Genomic DNA, 21,067 nt, shown 5'->3' with positions numbered 1-21,067 from the left:
TCACTGCTGAATTTGCTTTTCTAGCAGTGGGGTGGTTTCGTGTTGATTTATCGGCACATTTTTGTAACTTTCAGGGACCAAGCTAAACATTTTCTGGCCCATCTATGGTAATGGAAAAGGGTGGTTTTAAACAGCAAAAGTGATTATGCTGTAAAGTTGTATTTTGGCTCCTGATCAGAATAGGTATACAGAGAAACAACTCTAAAGATGCTAAGACTTTCTTACTTTAAAGGGGAAGATTTTGGTTTGACAGCCCTTTCTTACGTTGAATTAAATCCTCTTGAAATCTCAGGAGGTCAGTATTATGACTATCCTGACCTTTGGGAGGAAAAATCTGAGCCTCCGCAAGGCAACTTGGTTTTGGAAAGTAGCCCAGAGCCCTGATCTACCAAATAACTAGTCCAGTGTGCTGTCCACAGCTCTTGAGAGAGAAATGGCAAAGCAAGGAAAACTGCTCTTCCCCTCCGGCTCATGACTTCCCCTGGCTTTATCACCACAGCTGATACTCTTTTCTTCAGCACTTAGATAATGGGACTAAGTCCCCTCACATCCTTTGAAGAACTGTTGATGAATGAAATGCAAAACCCCTCAAGGATTCTTATTTATCATGCAGTGTATTGTGTTTAAGTTTCTAAATGTATGCTTGGGAACAAGACAAAAATTGCTTAGAAATTTGCAGGCTGCTGGGTAAAATTGACCTTTACAATTTTGAGACAAAATATCAGAAAAGCAAACTGATAGTTTATAGGCCTTAAATTACATGAAGGGCAGTTAGGAAGCTCAATAGTTGTCATTATGATTAAATTTAGGTCTCTAAAGAATGTTAATATTCTTGGGTTGTTAAATAGACAATAAAATTGGTAAAGCAACATTTCTTGACAACAGAATTTTGTTGGATTTTAAGATTTCATGGCTAAATAGTTGAGAATTAGAAAGAGTTGCCTTATTAAAAATGTTAAATTGCTTTTAAACGGCTCTACTGAGAAGTTTTGTCCCATGCAATTTTCTGTGCAAAATTGAAACGATCTATCTTCCTAAACAAAATAATAATTTCATAAATTGGATTTTGCTTCTGTTTCCCACTGATTGTATTTAAACTAGTTTTAAGGTAACCTCTGGCAGTCTTTTGGTTCCCCTACCTTCACTGAATTTCATAGCTCTGTCCCTAGACCTCTTAGGACCATAATGTTTCTGTAAACCAAGTTCTTTTAGTTAAATATTTGAAGAGTTAAAGGACTCATTTGATTCCAGGGACCAGAAGGGGATTATACAGTCATGTCCCTGAAGTTCTCCTTCTGTCTCCTTCTGTCTTTCCCTGGATAGACTCCCAGGAGTGGTGGCCTGCAGCACTGAGGTGCCTGTAAAAATTTGCAAGACAAGTTGAGTACCATTAGGTGGTATGAGCTGTGCTGGCAGATGTATTTCTAAGGGAAGCCAGAATTCACTGTGTGTCCAGTTTGAATTTCCCCCAATGCCACCTTCTTCCTAGTGTCTCTACCAAGACAGGAATGAAGGTTAGCTTTAAGAAATCATGGACCAGCTGGGCTACAAGGGAGAAATGTGTCAGGAAAAGGGCAAAGGTTATTTGGGTAAAGAGAAGCAGAATGCCAGTGCCAATTCCGTAGCCAGCACACTGCCGTTCTTCCCAGCAGCCTGGGCTATAGTGAGGTGAAGGGCAGAGGGGTGACAAACCAGGCTTTGGAGTCAGATGCGTGTTTGTGTCCCAGACCTCCAACAGCTTCCCAGATGACTCCAAGAAGATTGTTATTGTTTAGTCTCTCAGTCGTGTCCGACTCTTTTGCAACCCCATGGACTGTAGCCTCCGAGGCTCTTCTGTCCATGGGATTACCCAGGTAAGAAGACTGGAGTGGGTTGCCATTTCCTTCTCCAGGAAATCTTCCCAACCCAGGGATCAAACCAGCGGCTCCTGCATTGGCAGGTGGATTCTTTACGACTGAGCCACCTGGGAAACCCTCTAGGCAGATTACTTCCCCTCTAAATTTCAGTCCCCTTATGTGGAAAGTGGAGAAAGCAGCTCCTCACTCATGAGTTGCTATAAGGACTAATCAAGGCAACATATATTTTCACCAGAACCAACTTTTGCATTGGGATACCACAGTTGGTTATTTGGGAGGCAAATAATCTTGAATATTCTATGATAAAACTCTTAGTGGAAAAACACATAGGCAGAACACTCGATGACATAAATCAAAGCAAGATCCTCTATGACCCACCTCCTAGAGTAACAGAAATAAAAACAAAAGTAAACAAGTGGGACGTGATTAAACTTGAAAGCTTTTGCACAGCAAAGGAAACTATAAGCAAGGTGAAAAGACAGCCCTCAGAGTGGGAGAAAATAATAGCAAATGAAACAACTGACCAAAGATTAATTTCCAAGATATACAAGCAGTTCATACAACTCAATACCAGAAAAACAAATAACCGAATCAAAAAGTGGGGGAAAGACCTAAACAGACATTTCTCCAAAGAAGACATACAGATGGCTAGCAGACACATGAAAAGATGCTCAACATCGCTTATTATTAGAGAAATGCAAATCAAAACTACAATGAGATGTCACCTCACACCAGTCAGAATGGCCCTCATCAAAAAGCCTACAAACAATAAATGCTGAGGGGGTGTGGAGAAAAGGGAATGCTCTTGCACTGCTGGTGGGAGTGTAAATTGATACAGCCACTATGGAAGATGGTATGGAGATTCATTAAAAAACTAGGAATAAAACCACCATATGACCCATCAATCCCACTTCAGGCATATACCCTGAGGAAACCAAAATTGAAAAAGACACGTGTATCCCATTGTTCGTTGCAGCACTAGATACAGCAACCTAGATGTCCATCAACAGATGAATGGATAGAGAAGTTGTGGTACATATGCACAATGGAATATTACTCGGCCATAAAAAGGTGGATGAACCTAGAACCTATTATACAGAGAGAAGTAAGTCAGAAAGAGAAATATAATATCGTATTCTACCGCATATACACAGAATATAGAAGAATGGTACTGAAGAATTTATTTACAGGGCAGCAGTGGAGAAAAAGACATAGAAAATAGACTTATGGACATGGGGAGAGGGGAGGAGAGGGTGAGATGTATGGAAAGAGTTACATGGAAACTTAGATTACCATTTGTAAAATAGATAGCCAACAGGAATTTGCTGTATGGCTCAGGAAACTCGAACAGGGGCTCTGTGTCAACTTAGAGGGGTGCAATGGGGAGGGACATAGGGGGAAGGTTCAGGAGGGAGGGGATATATATACCTATGGCTGTTTCATGTTGAGGTTTGACAGAAAACAACAAAATTCTGTAAAGCAGTTATCTTTCAGTTAAAAAATAAATTAAAAAAATAACCAAATTTTGTGAAAGGCAGTCAATTCCATTTAATTACTAAAAAGGCTACATAACTAAAAACACAGTTTATCTTCTCATTTTATATTACACATGCCATTTGATAGATAAGTAAACTGAGATTCAGAAAAACAGTGTAACTTGCACAAGAACTCGGAGCTGGTAAATGTCAGTGCTGGGGTACACGTCAGCCTGAGATTTTCTTCTTTGTGGAAGTGCACACACTCACTATGCCTGAGAACTGAGTACACACTCACCTGTGCACAGACACATAGAACACCCATATACGTACTTACACAGATGCACGCAGACCTGTATGTGTGTGTACAAATACATGAACACACAGAGACACACATATATAAACGTGTGTACATACAGACATACAAAACACAGGCACAGAGAGACTGGCACATTCTATGGCCTATATCTTTATTCTTTCAGATAATTGAGCAGAAGATTGAAATATGGCAGTTGTTTTTTTTTTCTTAATATGTGTTAAATCTCCTTAAGCTCATATTTCGGTAAGGAAAGGTACCAGTCAGTTCCCTCAAGGACAGAGGGTGGTGTTTGTTTCCCTGGGTGCATCTGTAGCCTTCTGCCTACTAATTGGTGACTTTCTTTGAATAAAGTCAACATACTGCCCTCTCTTTTACCTGATCATCTTAAGTATCCAGCACTAAGGCTTCCCAGGTGGCTCAAGATTATAATCAGAGACTCGATGTGAGTTAAAGAGGTGGAGGGGATGGCATCTCCTGAGCCTACCAACCCAGCATGGAGACTGGCTCAGTTTGGGTGACGCTTCTGCCATCAGTCCTTCACCATGTGTTACATAGAATAATAAGTGCACTCAGATAAGTTGAATTATTTAATGGCAAAAGCTGTCACCTCAGTGGTGCCCCTGAACAGTAATTCACTTGACAATTCTGTCAACCTGAAGACTGATCCACTCTTTAAATCCTAAATAATAAATAATAAAAACGGTACCTCAAATGAGTTTCAAGGGTTGCCGTGCCATCTGGTCTAAACAAGAATCTTTTAACATCTCCTCTATTATTGAACATCATTACTGTAGAGACACTCTCATTACTTAATGTATAACCCGTGGGTCATATGAAAATCCCATTTAAGCAGCTGAAGAAACAAAAAACACTGCTAGGTCAGATGTAACACAGCATTAGTTTGACTGTGAGGCAATCAGACAAAAAAGGGGAGAGGCCGTTAGGGATTGGGAATTTTCTTTTTGTCCTATTCCTTGTGTGACTATAAAGAGTCTTGCTGCTGCTGCTGCTGAGTCGCTTCAGTCGTGTCCGACTCTGTGGGACCCCATAGACGGCAGCCCACCAGTCTCCCCCGTCCCTGGGATTCTCCAGGAAAGAACACTGGAGTGGGTTGCCATTTCCTTCTCCAATGCGTGAAAGTGAAGTTGCTGAGTCCTGTCCGACCCTCAGCGACCCCATGGACTGCAGCCTTCCAAGCTCTTCTGTCCATGGGATTTGCCAGGCAAGAGTACTGGAGTGGGGTGCCATTGCCTTCTCCGGTAAAGAGTCTTAGTTATCCTTTATCTAAATATAGAAACTGACTGAGCTTCATGAAAAAAAGATGAAGTTTCATGAGAAATAGTAGGTACAGGTGCCTTTAAAGAAGTTGGTCAAAAACTGTATGAAATTTTGGCTCACTTTCTGCTTGAATAATGCTATCCTATCTACTGTGTCAATGAAAATAATCAAAACAATCTATAATTAGAAAAAGAGAGGTTTTTTGGGTGCTCAAATGGCATTTACTAATAAAATACCATAAATCATAAAAGTCTTTCCACCTTTTTGTTTAAGATGGGAAAACTTCTTACACAAAAACATAAAGCAAATCTAAAACATGAATATTTTAAGAGTTGCTCTTACTAAAGAGAGACTGTAAGACCTGGAACCCACTTAGTGACCACCTTGCTACATGTCAATCAGGGGACACAGTTGGAAAGATTAATTCTGATCACTACAGAATCCACCATCCCTCTAATCTTCAATTTATAAACATGGGAGTGAAATTACTGTTGGTAGAAGGTTTCTGCTGACCTGAAAGAAGTTAGATCAGAAGTAGCCCAACACTTATAAGAACAATGCTTCCCAAACATTAATCTGTACATGAATCTCCCAGGGATCTTTTTAAGATGTTTATTCTCAAAAGCACCGGGGGAGGTCTGAGATTATGGATTTCTAACAATTCCCAGGTGATGCTGCTCCTGCTGGTGCCTTGGTTTACCTCTGTGCTTGTATCAAAAGCTCCTGGTATTTGAAAGAGATGTTTTGCACCAGTGCGTTGAGAGAGAGGCTGTGGTCAGCTCCCCTCAACAGCCTCGGACCTAACTACAGGAATTTGCCTGCACAGAGGAGACTAGAGGTGTCTGAAAATGACCTTTGCTTCATTACCATGCTAAGATCTCTGCCTGACAAGGGATTTAAACTCTATCAGGCACAGTTCCAGCCAGGTGCAAAGGAGCACAGAAGATTGCACATGCCCCAGCTACCCTGGCTGTTCTAGAACTCTCTACCCCTTTCCTAGAGCCCCAGTGATGTACCTGCCTCCTACCCCTAAGGTTGTTACTCCCCTCGTGGAGGTGCTTTTATTTTATTTTTAAAATTAATTTATTTATTTTAATTGGAGGCTAATTACTTTACAATATTGTGGTGGTTTTTGCCATACATTGACATGAATTAGCCATGGGTGTACATGTGTCCCCCAGTTTTATCTGAACCAAACTGAGAACTGTAGCCCAGAAGACAGCTTCCCAGGTGTACTCTGAAAAAATAATTAAAAACATTAAACAAGTCAGGGATACATTTCGTCAAGGTTTCAAAAAAAGAAAAAGAAACAGACCACCTACACAAAGAGTCAAAATGGCCTTGGCACCTGGGAAGTGAGTCTTATCATCAAAGGACCAGCATTGGAATCCCAGGAAGAAGGGCATTTAATCTTTATTTGGATGTTCTTTGCTCCTGGTCAGTGTGCCCTTTTCTTTAATAATTAAATCAGACACACAGTGTTTGTTTAATAGGCCACAAACAGGTTAGGACATTGGAATGATAATCTCTGTTTTGGGAACATGGCTGTACCGAAAGGTCCTCTGAAGGACCCTTCATTGTCAGCAGTAAATGTCAATTTGCTTTTGATGATACTGCTATTTCAAATTTCGGGCTCTGGCTTTAAGCAAATGAAATATCTGCCTTAGAGTACACGTTAGATTAATTGGGTAATTGCACCATATTGGCCAAAGTTCATTTAAGACATGAAATGTTTACGACATGCTGTCTAATGGTCACATTAAATTCAGTAGCTGCTCTTCTTGCTTTAAATTAGATATCAGGAAAGTAAAGCTTATTTAACTTTTTATCAGTTGTTCAGTTGCTAAGTTGTGTCCAACTCTTTGTGCCTCCATGAACTGTAACACACCAGGTTTCTCTGTCCATCACTATCTCCCTGAGTTTTCTCACACTCGTGTCTATTGAGTCAGTGATGCCATCCAACCATCTCATCCTGTCACCTTCTTGTCCTCCTGCCCTCAATCTTTCCCAGCATCAGGGTCTTTTCCAATGAGTCAGCTCTTCGCATCAGGTGGCCAAAGTATTGGAGCTTCTGGTTCAGCATCAGTCCTTCCAATGAACACTCAGGGTTGATTTCCTTTAGGATGGACTGGTTTGATCTCCTTGCTGTCCAAGGGACTCTCAATAGTCTTTTACCAGAGCCCCTATCAAAACTATTCTTATGGATTATAAATTAATCATCATTTTAATTTTTACCTTTAAAGTATAATATTTGAAAAGTATTTTTATCTTTCTTTAGAGTTAGTTGTTATTAATAATGTCACTTCCTATAAAGAAAAATGATAAATTCCTACTTTAAAGAAAAGTTTTGGGTTTTTTTTAGCAAAATAATTTTTAATTCAATGTTTTCGTATTTGCTTTACCATCAGAAAGCTTAACTTTTTTGTCCAAGAATTCAATATTCACTCAAGTCTTGTGTCAGAAAGTGTCCTTTATTTCTACTTTCTTTGGATATTTTTAGTCCTATTTTACCTTAAAGTAATTTAGTTTATTAACGGGTACAGATCTGCCCAAGTTCTCTTAGAAGTAGATAATCTAAATTGAAATATTTTTTTAAACAACAAATCTGTCATTTGTACTACCATTTCTCTAGTATCCAGGACAGTGTTTGGTAGTGAAAATATTTATTGAATAAAGAGTGATTGAATGTAGGTGGGAAGCAATGTTTTTCAATCTACATGTAACTGGATTAAAAGCCTGTTTTCCCTGATATCATACTGCCATGTCTGATCTAGAAAAAAATCTATATAAACACATACCCTCACACATATCCATATGCCTTGTTTCAAAGTTCCAGACATATTTTTAATTCATATATAATAAATACACATCTACAGAACATGCATATATACATATGCATATAATGGTACACATAAAATACATTTATTTTTGTGTATGCAAATTGGATATGCAAATCCATATTTAAAATTGCATTTTCTGTCTGTTTCCTTAGTGGGATTTTAGTGTTTTTTGGCTCATTATCAGGGTCTGAATTGAGAAAGAGGAAAAGCAGAGGGCATGAGGGAGAAATGACAGTAAGTTCCAGAGAGAAACTTGAATATCTCCCATAAATAGGAGATATTAAAGGAGATATTCTAGGACCATATCGGTAGGTAGATAAAGCAAATCTCGGATATCAATCAACTTCAAAATGTCACTGGTAGCAGAATAAAATGTTGAATCAGGTAACTTCAACTGTTAGTTTCAGAAAAAGGCAGGCTGGATGCACAGGGGTGAGAGAACAAGAAGAAGGTGGGAGAAACAAGCAATTATTTTTCTGCCCCTGGATATGCTTTAGCTAATATTTCTGAAAAGAATATTGACTTGTTGGGCTGTTTTTCTCTTAAATTGCTTATTTCAAAATCTTGAGGAAAACACTATAGAAAGGCTGGGGAGTGATTCAGCGCTCTTATTTGTAAGCCTGGAGTCACATCCCTAATGCAGCTTTTGTCTGGAGAGGCAGCAGCTCGGCTCTGCAAACAATGTGCCATCACTGGGTCCAGAAGCTCTTTTGTTGGCTTCACTGCTGCAACGTGGATACAATTTTAGTTGTTGCTTCCAAACCAATGCACATGGCATTGGGGATTGGGGGGAAGGGGGGGCGGTGGGCGTTCATCTCCAGGCGGTCGCTGTTGTATACTGTTTGCAGTGGGGGAAAACATTTCAGCATAATCTGAAGAGGTGGAAAAAGAGAAAACATAACCAATTACCCCCCCCTCCCAACACACACACAGAGGCAGAGGAACCTCATGAAAGTGACTTGCAGCATTAATTCTTGCTGTTCACAGCCTGCTTTCTTGATAAAGACCTTGTCATTATGACTTCTGCAATGAAATGCCACTTGCCTGAACCAACAGGCTTCAACACAACCCACCAGCTCATGTCTCTTTCCTGCCTTGCCTGTGCACATCTGTCTGGGTGTTGTCCCTCTGTCCTGAGAAAACATCTTAGACCAGAATCCTGTTGTGTACCTGGAAAGGAGCTTACCGATCAGCTAGTCCAACCTCACTTTTTTTTTTTTTTTTTTTTTCAGTAGATAAGCAGCTGAGACCAGAGAGGGAAAGAATTTCCTCTAAGGTCACACAGAGCCTGTTTTAGAATCCTAGGTACTTGCTACATCACACAGCACTATCTCATTCTTCTTTCTAAATTGACATTTATGGAACCAGCGCCTTTGTCCTTAGCCCATGCCTGTCCCCTGATATATCACCTAAAGTCTTCTGGACTTCTTGATGACGTGATGCTTCAGAATTAAGTGAAGTAAAGACCACAACTTTCTTGGGCCAACAGTCTGCAGTCTCCAATGAAGTGAAGGGTCCCACTCTTGATGAATAGTCATTTTGTGTTCACACCAGCCTCATGGCAACCTTGCTCAGTGAATATTCATTAACCTATTTACGAGATAGGGAAACAGAAGTTAGGATTCACACTTGGACCTATAGGTTCTGTTTTAAGGTTGGTCTTCTTTATCTCTTGTCACACGTGTGCATCCTGAAATCTAATGCCCATAGGCCACTCCATCCATACAGTGTTTTCCTCATACTTTGCTCTTGCCTCAGGACCTATGCACAAGCTGTCCGACTCTTTGCGACCCCATGGACTGCAGAACGCCAGGCTTCCCTGTCCATCACCAACTCCCAGAGCTTGCTCAAACTCATGTCCATCAGTCAGTGATGCCATCCAACCATCTCATCCTCTGCCTCCCCCTTCTCTTCCTGCCTTCATTCTTTCCCAGCATCAGGGTCTTTTCCAATGACTCAGCTCTTTGCATCAGGTGGCCAAAGTATTGGACCTTCAACTTCCATATCAGTCCTTCCAATGAATATTCAGAGTTGATTTCCTTTAGGATTGACTGGTTTGATCTCCTTGGTGTCCAAGGGACTCTCAAGAGTCTTCTCCAGCACCACAATTTGAAACCATCAATTCTTCAGTGCTCAGCCTTCTTTATGGTCCAGCTCTCACCCCCATGCATGACTACTGGAAAACCATAGCTCTGACTGTACAGACCTTTGTCAAAACCACCAATGGACAGACAAATCTGATTGTCAGCACTCACCTTAGGCAGCCTACCCTTTAAAAGAAGAGTTCACATGCAGTCAGAGAATGAGATGCTCTATCTGAATTCTGCTAATGAGACAATCCTATTGTCCAAAACTGATTTCACTATCTATAAGGTTCTCACTTCTCTTAAAAAGTCTCGTTTATCTTTTCAAAATCGCCAAAGAGAAAGTTAGTTGAGGCTAGCCTTTGTTTCTAGGAGAAGAATCTGTGAGATGCCTGAGCACATGGAAATCATAGAAGCCTCTTAGCTGTCAGTGTGGGGCCCTGTTTCCTGGGATCTCATTGAAAATCACAACAGAGAGAAGGGACCAGGAAAAAGCAGATGAGGGGCACCTTGAACGCTTGCCGTCATTTTGTATTGTGCAAACCAAGGCCATGATGAGGTTCCTAGACTCTCAACTTTCAGCACCATTTTGCTGGCAGATCAACTCACAAACCCCACAGTCAGAAAAAAAGTTCGTTCAAGTGATCCTGAGACCAGAAAAGCAATCACAAGGGAGAGGAGTTGTCTTTACTGAAGAGCTGACTAGAGTCCATTCCATTTGCTATGCAGAGAAATTGATGTTTGCCATGGCATAAAGAAAATCCCACTTCCCAACAGGGCTGATATAAACCACTAGGAGAGGATTTTCCCAAAGATTAAAAGAAAACCAGACTCTAGGAAGAGGAAAGAAAGTAGGGCCATCCATTCGTTCATCATTCATCATTTAACTCATACTGCAAGGGCATTCAGTATTTTATCCATGGTATCATATGTAGGGGGTTATTTTAAGTTACTTCCCAGTTACAGTGTTCCTAAAGCAATTCCAGATGGGCTTAGATTTTTATCAGAATGGATTTTTGCTGGACAAACTACAGAGATGTTTCTCTCTGGGAACAATGGGTCAAGTAATTACAATAAAGTGATGGAAAGAGTTTAAATCTCATAAGCAAGTCTTAAACTCTGATGCTTGGTTTCTTCATTTTTAAAATGGAGAAAATAATACCTACTTTACCAGGTTGCTGGGAGATTAAGTGGAATGTGTGTATTGACCCATATACATAAAGATAGGCACTCAGTAAGTGAATCTGAATTTATAGTTTAATCACAACACCATCTTAAGAGAATATAGATCGTCTTTGTACTCCTCTCACATGGCAGCCTTTGATACACATCAACCCTTTATATAAATTTCAACATTTTCCTGGGACATAATACTGATTTTTGTTGTTGTTGTTGATTACAGGGTTATTGCTGCCCAAACAGTTCCTCCAAGGCTCAGCTTCCCACACTCCGGGAGGCTAATTCAGACACAGCTGCTGATATTTACAAAGTATTATCAGAGCCCTTGGGCCAGTCTCAGATTCTGGTGTGCCCACATACTACCTGGTTTAACTAAAGCATTGAAACTAGCAGGGGGCATCTACACTTGCTAAATATCATCTCTGCTTATTGGAGGTTTATTTCTTAGCTCCTCAAGTCTGCAGGCAATATGCCTGTCTATTGCAAGAGCCTGAAATTCTGTTAATCCTTCAATCGATAAAGGGTAAGAGGACACTGAATTTCAAGATTCTTAGTCTGACTTGAAGTGATTTTGCAAAAGTAGAGCTTTGGGCAAAACCACATGTGACTAATTATGTCAGCCCACAATCATTTAGGAGCACTCTGTTCACATAGGAGAATTCTTAAAAGAGAAAGAGGTTAAGCAATCAAGTTTCAGTTTTAAACTGATTCATTTGGCTAATAATCAAACTTGCATGGAGCTGGAACTCCTTAGTGGATCCGTTTTTCATCTTGACAGTGGCCACAGTTGCTGAGAAATATTTCTGTCGCATTAGATATTTCTTATGCTGTGTTAACCATCCTAACAAGATCCATAATGGCCTAAGCTGGTAGGCATTCTGTTCTTTGTGAAAAATATCGCCCAGGGGTTCATTTGTTTACACAGGGTTGAAATTTATGCACAGAGAGTGAGTTGCCTTCTGTGTCCCTTCCAGTATTATCACAAATCACTGTCCCTAGCCCCCCAAATATGGGCTGAAACCAGTACTGGTCCTGGGAGGGCAGAATGGGCCATAGCTGTCTCAGCTTAAAAATAGTATTGGGTTGGCCAAAAAGTTCATTCGAGTTTTTCCATAATGGGAAAACTCAAATGAACTTTTTGGCTAACCCAACAGATAGTGGAGATGTTTAACAGGACTTTTATAGGCATCCTCTCCATCTGAAACAGGCCAGAAATTCGAGTCACAAAGCTACAGAAGTCTTGAACTCATATTTCTTGCCATACGGTGTTGATATCCAATGTATCTCTCCAAGGAAATAGACCAAAAACTCCAAGTTCAGTCAATCTCTAGAGTAAAGGACACACTCCTAGCTATGGGTGTCTTAGGCACAGTTGATTCTAGACATGGGGTCTCCACAGTCAATCTGGTCCCACGAGCTAGTGAAAAAGGGTTTCTCAATATATGACTAGACTTATCCTCAGGCCTTTGGCTGCAAAGATGAGGGCAGTGAGACTAGAGACCACCAGTAGGACCCATAACCCCCTCAAGGACAGATAGCTAGCCACACCAAGGGATTCTGTCATCATTCAAATATATTCAAGAATGACACTTCCTAGTAAGAGCTGGTATGATGTCAAGGTTCAAGTTTTCTCTTAACAGAGTTTTACATGGACTGAACAGATAGTAAGTAATCACTTCTTTTAAAGAGCCTAATAAAGATAGATAAAAGATTGTAAAATTGTGTCCCCCAAATCAATTACCAGAGAAGGCAATGGCACCCCACTCCAGTACTCTTGCCTGGAAAATCCCATGGACAGAGGAGCCTGGTGGGCTGCAGTCCATGGGGTCGCTAAGAGTCGGACACGACTGAGCGACTTCACTTTCACTTTTCACTTTCATGCATTGGAGAAGGAAATGGCAACCCACTCCAGTGTTCTTGCCTGGAGAATCCCAGGGACGGGGGAGCCTGGTGGGCTACCGTCTATGGGGTTGCACAGAGTCGGACACGACTGAAGTGACTTAGCAGCAGCAGCAAATCAATTACACTAGTATGGGAAATGGAAGACGTGAGCTAGAAATGGCATTGGAACATGGATTAATGGTGTTGGTTTACTCTGCATATGAAAATGTGTGATATGGATTCATTAATGAAAGTGCCCAGAATAAGGATAGCAAAAGACCTTCCCCAGTGCAGGCAAATAAACACCTCTTGGAGTTGCATTCAGCTCCATGCACTGCATTCTAAAAGAGAAGGGTATGTACATGTCAATCCCAAACTCCCAGGCTCTCCCTCCCCACCCTAACCCTTCCATGTACACACTGCTATACTTAAAATAGATAATCTTCAAGGACCTACTGTATCACACAGGGAGCCCTGCTCAATATTCAGCAATAAACTAAATGGGAAAAGAATTTGAAAAAAGAATAAATACACGTATATGTATATTTGAATCACTTTGCTGTACACCTGGGACTAACACAACATTGTTAATGAACTGTACTTCAATATAGAATAAAAACTGAAAAAAGAAAGGAAGCTTTGACTAAGATAGTGCTCATAGGAGCATGGCCAGACTGAGCCTGGAGCGAGGCCCCAGGGTGAAATGAGAGGAGCCAGGTTCAAGTGCCTGAAGGAATGTCATGAGGAACAGGATTGGACTTATCCCATATGGTTTAAGGAATAGACCTGGATAAATGCATGGGCCTACCAGCCCAAGCTGACAGCCATAGCCGTTAAAATGTGCATTGTGTGACCACGAACTACTAATAGCTGGGACTCTGAAATGTGGCATGGGTGACTTTGCCAAAGAGATTTTAAAGGAATTCACATTATATAGGGAGTTGACCTTGGCAAGCTCTGAAACTCTCCCAATGCTTTAAATCCAGGTATTTTTCTAATCCCCACATGTTTTGTTTGATAAAAGAAAATGTCTATATTCTTTCCCTGTGCTTTGGCAAATCATAGATCTAGAAATCTGAGTGAATTGTGTTTTAAGATCTTTCTTGATAAGGAATTACCTTGCAATATACTTGGAAGAAGGGTGCTGACATCTTTTACTTTGCATCAGAGAATATGTAAGTAAGGTATAGGGAGTGTTTATAGCACTCCTCTTAAATCCAGAACAAAGAGGTAAATTCTTTTTGGGATTGAATCTTCAGGTTACTAAATTTAGTAGCATATAGAAACCATTAAGTGTAGAAAAGATGGATATATGTTTTCTCACTAGAAATAAATTGTTGTTGATATTGTTCAGTCGCTAAGTCATGTTCAACTCTGTGACCCTGTGGAATGTAGCACTCCAGGCTCCTCTGCCCTCCACTATCTCCCAGAGTTGATTCAAATTCATGTCCATTGAGTCAGTGATCCTATCTAACCATCTCATTCTCTGCCATTCCCTTCTCTTTGACCTTCAGTCTTTCCCAGCATCAGAGTCTTTTCCAATGAATCAGCTCTTCGAATCAGGTGGCCTAAGTATTAGAGCTTCAGCTTCAGCATCAGTCCTTCCAGCGAATATTCAGGGTTGATTTCCTTTAGGACTGACTGATTTGCTCTCCTTGCTGCCTAAGGACTCTCAAGAGTCTTCTCCAGCACCACAATCTGAAACTATCAATTCTTCGGTGCTCAGCCTTGTTTATGGACCAACTCTGACACCCATACATGACTATTGGAAAAACCATTGCTGTGACTATATGGACCTTTTTGGCAAAGTGATCTTTCTGCTTTTTAAAACATTGTCTAGGTTTGTAATAGTTTTTCTTCCAAGGAGCAAGCATCTTTTAATTTCACAGCTGCAGTTACCATCTGCAGTGATATTGGAGCCCAAGAAAATAAAGTCTGTCACTGCTTCCACTTTCTCCCCTTCTACTTGCCATGAAGTGATGGGACTGGATGCCATGATCTTAGATTTTGAATGTGGAGTTTCAAGCCAGCTTTTTCACTCTCCTCTTTCACCCTCATCAAGAGCCTCTTTAGTTCCTCTTCACTTTCTGCCACTAGAGTGGTAGCATGTGCATATCTGAGTTTGTTGATATTTCTCCCAATAAACTTGATTCCAGCTTGTGATTCATCCAGTCTGGCATTTTGCATGATGTACTCTGCATATAAGTTAAATAAGTAGGATGGCAGATACAGCCTTGTACTCATTTCCCAATTTTGAACCACTCAGTTGTTCCATATCTGGGTCTAACTATTGCTTCTTGACCCATGTAAAGGTTTCTCAGGAGGCAAGTAAGGTGGTCTGGTACTTCCATTTCTAAGAATTTTCCACAGTTTGTTGTGACCCACACAATCAAAGGCTTCAGCATAGTCAATGAAACAGAAATAGATGTTTTTCTGGAATTCCTTTGCTTTCTCCATGATCCAACAGCTGGTGACAGTTTTATCTCTGGTTCCTCTGTCTCTTCAAAACCCAGCTTATACATCTGGAAGTTCTTGGTTCAAATACTGCTGAAACCTAGCTTGAAGGATTTTGAGCATAACCTTGCTAGCTTGTGAAATGAGCACAATTATCTGGTAACTTGACTTTCTCTGGCATTGCCCTTCTCTGGGATTGGAATGAAAACTACCTTTTCCAGTTCTGTGGCCACTGCTTAGTTTTTCAAATTGCTGGCATATTGAGTGCAGCACTTTCACATCATCATCTTTTAGGATTTTAAATACCCCAGCTGTAATTGCATCACCTCCACTAGCTTTATTCATAGAGAGGCTTCCCAGGTGGTGCTATTGGTTAAGAACCTGCCTGCCGATGTAGGAGACATAAGTGATGTGGGGTTGATCTCTGGGTCTGGAAGATCCTCTGGAGGAGGGAATGGCAGCCCACTCCAGTATTCTTCCCTGGATAATTCCATGGACAGAGGAGCTTGGCAGGCTACAGTCCCTAGGGTCACAGAGAGTCAAACATGACTGAAGCAACTTAGCATGCACACACACACACACACACAATGTATCCTAAGGCCTACTTGACTTCACACTCCAGAATATCTTGGTCTAGGTGAGTGACCACACCATCAGGTTATCTGGGTCATTAAGACCTTTCTTGTATAGTTCTGTGTATTCTTGCCACCTCTTCTTAATCTCTTCTGCTTCTGTTAGGTCCTTACTCTTTCTGTCCTTTATCATGCCCATTCTTCCATAAAATATTCCCTTGATATCTCCAGTTTTCTTGAAATGACCTACAGTCTTTCCCATTCTCTTTCTTTGCATTGTTCATTTAAGAAGGCCTTCTTGGCTCTCCTTGCTATTTTTCTGGAACTCTGCATTCAGTTGTGTATATCTTTCCCTTTCTCCCTTGCCTTTCACTTCTCTTCTTTCCTCAGCTATTTGTAAAGTCTCCTCCACAACCACTTTGCCTTGTTGCATTTCTTTTTCTTAGGAATGCTTTTGGTCCCTGCCTCCTGCACAGTGTTAAACACCTCTGTTCATAGTACCTCAGATATTCTGTCTACCAGATCTAATCCGTTGAATCTATTTATCATCTCCACTCTGTAATCATAAGTTATTTGATTTAGGTTGTACCTGAATGGCCTAGTGGTTTTCCCTACTTTCTTCAATTTAAGTCTGAATTTGGCAATAAGGAGTTCATGATCTGAGCCACAGTCAGCTCCAGGTCTTGTTTTTGCTGACTGTATAGAGCTTCTCCATCTTTGGCTGCAAAGAATATAATCAGTCTGATTTCGGTGTTGACCATTTGGTAATGTCCATGTGTAGAGTCATTTTTTGTGTTTTTATTTTTGTTTTGTTTTTTTTTTTAATTTTATTTTATTTTTAAACTTTACATAATTGTATTAGTTTTGCCAAGGGTGTTTCCTATACCAGCATGTTCTCTTAACAAAATTCTGTTAGCCTTTGCCCATCTTCATTTTGTACTCCAAGACCAAACTTGCTTGTTATTCTGGTTATCTCTTGACTTCTTGGGCTTCCCTAGTGGCTGAGATGGTAAAGAATCTGCCTACAATACAAGAGACCCAGGTTGAATCCCTGGGTTGGGAAGATCCCCTGGAGAAGGAAATGGCAACCCACTCCAGTGTTCTTGCCTGGGAAATCCCATGGACAGAGGAGCCTGGCAGGCTACTGTTCATGGGGTCATAAAGCGTCAGACATGACTGAACAACTAACATACTTGACTTCTTCTGCATTCCAATCCCCTATAATAAAAAGGACATCCTTTTTGGTGTTAGTTCTAGAAGGTCTTACAGGTCTTCATGGAACTGTTCAACTTCAGCTTCTTCTCCATCAGTAGTAGGGGTATAGACTTGGATTACTGTGATGTTGAATGATTTACCTTGGAAACAAACCAAGATCATTCTGTCCTTTTTGAGATTGCGCCCAAGTACTGCATTTCAGATTCTTTTGTTGACTTTGGGGGCTAGTGCATTTTGTCTAAGGGATTCTTGCCCGCAGTAGTAGGTATAACAGTCATCTGAATTACATACTTCCATTCCCATCCATTATAGTTCACTGATTCCTAAGACGTCAGTGTTCACTCTTGCCATCTCATGCTTGACCATGTGCGATTTACCTTGATTCATGGACCTAATATTCCAGGTTCCTATGCAGTATTATTCTTTACAGCATCAGACTTTACTTTCACCACCAGATACATCCATAGCTGAGCATTGTTTCTGCTTTGACTCAGCTGCTTCATTTTTACTGAAGCTATTAGTAATTACCCTCTGCTCTTCCTCAGTAACATATTGAATACCTTTTGAACTGGGGGAGCTCATCTTCCAGTGTCATATCTATTTACCTTTTCAAACTGTCCGTGGGGTTTTCCAGGCAAGAATACTGGAGTGGGTTGTATTTCCTTCTCCAGCGGACCACATTTTGTCAGAACACTCCACTGTGATGCCTCCATCTTGAGTGACCCTGCATGGCATGGCTCATCGCTTCATAGAGTTACACAAGCCCCTTCCCCACAACAAAGTTGTAATCCATGAAGGGGGAAATAATTTACAATCATATAAAATGGGAAAGAGGAAAAAGACGTTTTTGGTCACTGAATGAGCAAAACAGTAAAAGCCACTGGGTTTCAATCAAGTTCTTACATATAACAGAGAGAGAGAGAGAGAGAGAGATGAGAAAAGAGACCAAAAATTCATCAGTTGAATCAGTTCTGTTTGTTCTCTTAAAATTAAAAGGGGGTAAATTAGCTGATTGCTAAGGTTTCTTTCATTTTTAATAGTTAATAATTCTGTAAGAAGCATTGAATAAGAGAAATAGAATTATACACCAGATGAGTAGAACTTAATTTATAATCATTGTATATCAGGTTGCAAAAAAAAAGTAATAGCTATGGAAGAGAAAGTCCATTCAGTAATAAATTAGCTTTTTAATTTGTTTGAAGGCAGCAAATCTTTGTGCTCGGAAACTAAAGAGACACAAAATCAAATCAGCTACACTTGGGAAAAAAGACATAAAAGTTCAGAAAGAAATTATGCCCAAACAATGTCTGTACAATGAAGAAAACCACTTTAGTGATCTACATTCACAGTTATTGATTTGTATATTACATGGGGCTGCTGAGTAACACTTACTGGGCTTACAAGATTATGTGGAAGGCAGTGTGATTGGCCACAAATGTCATCCTAAATCAATAATGTCATACTCCCGGAAAGCATTCTGATCATTCTCATTATGCTCATATTGGAAGATAGTCTTGCAAAATAAAAATGGACTGATTATAAATAAATAATATCTAGAAGGCTCTGAATGTCAAACATTTTCTCAGGTTAACAACAGTAGAGGTTCTCTAAACTGCTTTCCATTACAAACTTGTAATAATTTAGGCCAGTTTCCCAAATTCTAGATGAAGAACTGGATGCAAACCAGGATGTTGATATAGAGAGTTGACCTTTGACAACTAGAAATGAAAATAACTCGCCGTACTCTAGATATTCAAAATCAGCCATAACCGTGATGCTTTCCCTTACTTGATTGTCTTGTCTCCTGGGTTTAGATAGTCCCCAGGAGTTCAAGAAAGAACATACGGCTGACTCTGCCAAGAGCACATCATATACTAAAAAGTAAATGAGAATACAAACATTACTGATGATGCAACATCATTTTTGCTTTCGTACAAAAAGATAACATTACATTCTACAGCACGGGACATTAGAATAATTCTCAGATTTAGACTTTGAATCAGTGTGCAGTGATCAATGCTGTATTCCTCAAGTTGCTTCAGCAAGACATCATGGGAAGTAAAATGTTCCATGGGCTGTGAGGTCAAATCCCAACTCAGCCACTTACTGACTGTGTCATTATTTTTTTTTTTTAATTTTACATAATTGTATTAGTTTTGCCAAATATCAAAATGAATCCACCACAGGTATACATGTGTTCCAGGCAAAACACTCTCTGACATACATCACAGCAGGATCCTCTATGACCCACCTCCCAGAATATTGGAAATAAAAGCAAAAATAAACAAATGGGACCTAATTAACCTTAAAAGCTTCTGTGTCATTATTTTAGAAAAGTCACTTAAAGTCTCTAAGCTTCAGCCTCTTCATCTGTACGATGGGATTAAAGATGCCTACCTTGCAGGGTTATTATAGGGATTAAATAAGATCGGATTTGTGAAAAAAATTAGCTCAGTGTATGACATTCAGTAGACACCCCATTATGTTCTCTCCCTCTGTTCTGCCTTTTTTTTCTTAAAACCAAGCCGCTCAGGGAAGCTGCAGTGATAACAGTTCATTCAAACAGAATACAGATTCTGTGCAATTGGTATCCTCAGATCCTATTGATTTACAGCCTTTCTTCTGACAAGTAACAGTTGTGGAAGATGGCACACAGGTCTGTAGAGGGGTTTGCAGTTTTACAAAGGACTTGGGCATTTCCCCTCTGTCCTCACAACAGCCCTGTGATGTGAAAGTTTAGAAACTTATATGACTGAAGAGGAATTGAGGCTCAGGATAGTCAAGCGTCTTGCCCCAAAACAAGCTATCAGAACCAGAAATTGATTTAAGTCTTCTGAATCTTCTGAACCAAAGGTCCACTTCACCTAGCAAAAGCCTCTATTTCTGGTTTTCCAAGTTCTCCCTGAGGCCAAACCTTGAGTGCCTTATGCTGCTGCTGCTGCTGCTAAGTCGCTTCAGTCGTGTCTGACTCTGCGACCCCATAGACGGCAGCCCATCAGGCTCCCCCGTCCCTGGGATTCTCCAGGCAAGAACACTGGAGTGGGTTGTCATTTCCTTCTCCGATGCATGAAAGTAAAAAGTGAAAGTGAAGTCGCTCAGTCGTGTCCGACTCTTAGCGACCCCATGGACTGCAGCCTAACAGGCTCCTCTATCCATGGGATTTTCCAGGCAAGAGTACTGGAGTGGGGTGCCATTGCCTTCTCCGTGAGTGCCTTATAGAAGGATACAGATTAACACCTGGCTTACTTTGTTTTTAAATATTTATTTATTTGGCTGTGCTGGGTCTAAGTTTCGGCATGAGGAATTTTTAGCTGTGGCATGTAGGATTTTTAAATTGCCGTATGTGGGATCTATTTCCCTGACCAGGGATCGAACCCAGGTCCCATGCACTGGGAGTGCAGAGTCTTAACTGGACTGCCAGGGAAGTCTCTACCTGGTTTACTTTAGATGCTGTAAAATGTGCAGTTGTATAATGTCCAGGGATTGTCTTTCATGATCAATTAATTGAGCTGATGATGTCTTAGTTCTCATGCTGCAGAGCAGGGCCAGGGAAAGTACTATTATATCAATAGTTGAAGTCAGTTCTTTCCACTGTCTGTAGTTTTAATGATTTGGCTACTTTTGTAGTTATATTTAGGAAGTCCAACATGTATCAAGGAAACCACTTAAAAGGCCATGGGAAGGATTAATGAAATACAGCTTGTTTGTTAATCTTCCCATTAGTGAAGTCCATAAAGCTGAAAAGAAGGGTTCTGAGATAAGAGGACCCTTTGCTTGGAATTCTATAAAAGGAAACCAACCAACCTGCCTGTTCCTTTGCTAATGCAGAAGAGAAACTCGAAAAAATTACCTAGCGTCCGGTAACACCGAGCTGCCAAACATACAGAAACAGCAAATTACTATCATCTGTGCCA

At 40.5% G+C, this 21,067-nt stretch overlaps 1 protein-coding gene and 1 long non-coding RNA gene across 15 annotated transcripts in view; one reads left to right on the top strand and one right to left on the bottom strand.

The window, feature by feature from the left end:
* Nucleotides 1-21,067, top strand: part of SLC8A1 (solute carrier family 8 member A1) — a 463,546-nt gene that overhangs the window by 392,132 nt on the left and 50,347 nt on the right. The gene's annotated exons all lie outside the window — the stretch shown is intronic.
* Nucleotides 8,401-10,159, bottom strand: LOC129622958 (uncharacterized). Its single transcript, XR_008700201.1, has 3 exons — nucleotides 10,024-10,159; nucleotides 9,178-9,358; nucleotides 8,401-8,640 (listed from the first exon to the last, which is right to left on the bottom strand). It is a non-coding gene; the product is annotated as an uncharacterized LOC129622958 (long non-coding RNA).

This window comes from Bubalus kerabau, chromosome 11 (genome assembly GCF_029407905.1).
Source record: "Bubalus kerabau isolate K-KA32 ecotype Philippines breed swamp buffalo chromosome 11, PCC_UOA_SB_1v2, whole genome shotgun sequence".
NCBI classification, from domain to species: Eukaryota; Metazoa; Chordata; class Mammalia; order Artiodactyla; family Bovidae; genus Bubalus; species Bubalus kerabau.
The sequence above is the reverse complement of the archived record's forward strand: the minus strand, read 5'-3'. Positions and strand labels throughout refer to the sequence as shown.